The 3,430-nt window shown below is 53.0% G+C and overlaps 1 pseudogene; it reads right to left on the bottom strand.

Annotated features, from left to right (window-relative positions):
- Positions 1–2,062: 2,062 nt before the first annotated feature.
- LOC131839603 (putative uncharacterized protein FLJ41423) lies at positions 2,063–2,615 on the bottom strand (annotated as a pseudogene).
- Positions 2,616–3,430: the final 815 nt, after the last annotated feature.

Here is a 3,430-nt window from a genome sequence, read left to right as displayed (position 1 = left end):
GCCTCTGTTTCCTCAGCAGCAAAATACAAAGGGTACGAAGATTAATGAGCAATACATATAGTTTACAACCCAACCTGGCACGTGGTTCATGTTGGCCATTGCTAGCTTTATGATTCTGTCAACTTATTTAATCTTCGCCATAACCTCTGAGACACACACTTAGATCCTACTTGGCTCTCAGATAAGGAAACATGTTCAGGGAGAGCCAATTCCCTGCTCAGGTCACACAGCTGGTAAGCAGCAGGGATCAACCCCAAGTTGGACGATCACCTTACACCTTGATGCCTGCGGTCGACCTGGTTCTGCCTCTGACTCTGGGAGATGGCAGGACTGGTCCTGGCTCCCGAGGTCTCAGTCCTATCAGTGAAGGCCCCACCCACCCCCAACATGTGACTCCCACCCCCCAGGATGGGATTCACAGAGCAGAGTGGGCCTCCTTGGGCGACACCCTCACTCGATCCTCCTTGCAGATGTAGGAATCACGGCCAGGTTGGATCGAGGCAGTAACCCCATGGTCTTTCCTTCTCGTGTCTCCTTCTCATCTGGAATGACAAAGCAGTGGGCTGGGAGTCAGCAGACATGGGTTCTCACCTCAGCTCCGCCACCAGCTCAATGGGTGACCTTGGGCAAGTCACTGCCCTCATCTCTAAAATGACGGAGTGGGATTCAACCATCCTGAGTCTCTGGAACTGTGAGTTTACAATTCAGAGGATCAAAACGTCACATCTCACAATATTAAGATGAGAAAGTGAGTGTTCCGGCCAGTTGAGATAACCCATCCATTAGGTGCCCCATTGGAAGCACATCGATTTAGCCCACACGATAAATTCAAAGAGAGCAAGGAGAGAACCACTGTTTGCTTTGCACACGGCAGGCTTGGTGCTTCTACACACAAGAGCTCATTTAATCCTCAGCGCAGCCTGGTAACATGGGGCCTGTTCGTGATGCCATTTTATAAAGAGGCAACTGAGATTCAAAGTAGTCAGGTTGAACCAGTAGACACAACCTTTAGACCCAAGGATTTCTGACTCCCAATGTATTCTTGCTACAAGATCCTGAGCAAGCAAAAAATTCCAAGCAAAAAAAAAGATTTAATTTATTTATTTGACAGAGAGATCACAAGTAGGGAGAGAAGCAGGCAGAGAGAGAGGAGGAAGCAGGCTCCCTGCTGAGCAGAGAGCAGAGAGCCTGATGCGGGGCTCGATCCCAGGACCCTGGGATCATGACCCGAGCCGAAGGCAGAGGCTTTAACCCACAGAGCCACCCAGGCACCCCTTTTCTTCTTCTTTTTAAAGCATCTTGCCTTTCAGGAGCTGCTCGTACACAGTTTTTCCTCCACCAGTAGAGCAGGAACTGAGACCTGGTTCAGATATTCCAGACCCAGGCTCTGGAACACAAAGAGTCTAATCAGGGCCTGGAAAGCTCGCTGAATCTGTAGCACATGGCTGCCCGGTGTCTTCTGAATTTAGCCAGCTGGAGCTTGCCCGGGGGTGCTGAAGGATCATTTCCCCGGTGGCAATGAACCCACGCCCCATGTGTTTCCCATCTTCCACGGTTCTCCTGTCCTAGCCAGGTTCCTTCGTGGCAGGCAGTTTCTCATTAGGAAGCAGAGCACCCACGGTTTCCCAAACGGGGTTAGGGGCTTTGGGGTCAGAGGCAGCTGGGTCCGCGGCCTGGCTCTCTGCCATTTCTTAATCATGAGACACTGTCAAGTCACCTCAACTCACTGGCCTTCAGCTTTTACAACCAAAAACTGGAAATGATATTTCCTCTAAGAGGTGTGTACAGATGAATGAAACGGTGCTTCCGATCCAGGTTTTGTGATGGCACCAAAGGGGCTGATGGGGGGAGGAGGAGGGAAGGGGGTGAAAGGGGAAGGGTCAAGGGCCAGGGTGCCCCACCCCAACCCTCTCACAGCCGCTGCCCCCCCCCCCCCCGTGTTTGGTTTCCATGGCTGGGTTCACCTGTGATTCTGGGGGAGCCACTGGAAGAAAGGTTAAAAATCGCTGCTCTAGTTCTTGTGGAAGGAAGTGCTTAGTATCCAGCATGCACTTAATAAATATCAGCACGTTCCTCTTTCCTTCTTCTTGCCTCCCCAGCATTCTCTCCCCCTGGGTTCTTTATTAGATGGCTCAGCTAAGCACCAAAACCCCCCAAAAAACAAAAAACAAAAACAAAAACAAAAAACAAAACCAAAAAAACGGAGAGAAGGAGTCAGGAAGAGCATGGATTATATTCAAAATACCAAATGCATCTCCCAAATATGGGGTCCACGGTGGGGGGGGGTGTCAAGCAGGCTGTGACCCAACCCATCATCACGGCACATTATGGCCCAGACTCAGCCAGTAGCTCCAAGCCAAGGGCCCCTGCCTGCAGCGAGCACCAGAAAACCAGGCTCCCGGGAAACCCAGGCACAGAGCCCTGCTCCACCTACGTGCCACTCACAGCAGGCTGGCTTCCCTGGGGGACAGAGCCAGAAAGAAACAGAGAGCTCTGAAGCTGTGTGAAGGGGCCCGGGAGGTGGGGAGGCCCAAGTGGGCTGGCCTGGCTGCTTCCTGCGAATAAGCAGAGCTTGCCGAACTGGGAGGGCCCCAAGATGGAGCAAAACCTGCCATCAGCCCGGCCGAATTTCCACAGACACCCCAGAACACAGTCCTGCTCCGGAAAGCGGAGCCACAACTGGAGCCACAGCGCCACCTTCAGACTTGCATCCACCTTGCACGTTCCCTACCAGACGCCGCTTGGGGCTGCGGGTGATGTGCTGGGGGTTCAAAGCAGACCCACCGAACCTCTGGGATGCTGTGTGGCTCATGTGCTCCAATAGATGGGCTTGCGGTGGAGAGAAGAGTCGTTGATGACAAGTGTACGGCAGCCAGAGTGGCAGGGCCATGCCCCAGACAGGAGCACCATGTTGGGGTTGGGGAAACAGAGGGCCAGAGACCTGTCCACAGTTGCCGAGTGAATGGCAGGCAGAGGTAGTACCTGACCCCAGGCTCTCGAAGCATCCTGTGCCTCTCGATCTGGATGGCTGTTCACCTGTCAGTTCCATAATAACTTTACTGTGCAAGAGACAACCATCGTGAACCTGTAATACACACACTAGAGAGTGGGCCTTTTTCACCCAGAAATGCCAGGATATGGGGCTCAGTTGAGAGGTTACAACTGCAGATCAGCATCACAATGTGGGCTCCATGGCCTGAGGAGAGGCTTCTAGCAATGGAGGGGAGGGGATTTCATCACAGGACTCACCGACCTTCCTAGACCCCCTCACGCTCCTTCTCTCCATCCGGCTAACTCCTCCCTCCCCTTCATGACCCACTCACAAGTTGCTGTCTTATGAGGACTCCTCTGACCTTCCCTCCACGCCTTCTCTCCATGCCCCCTTCTCTCCATCATTTGTCCCCTGTGCCATCACTGTATCTGCTTGAAC

Source organism: Mustela lutreola, chromosome 1, assembly GCF_030435805.1.
Source record: "Mustela lutreola isolate mMusLut2 chromosome 1, mMusLut2.pri, whole genome shotgun sequence".
Classification (NCBI taxonomy): Eukaryota; Metazoa; Chordata; class Mammalia; order Carnivora; family Mustelidae; genus Mustela; species Mustela lutreola.
This window is presented reverse-complemented; position numbering and strand designations above follow the sequence as displayed.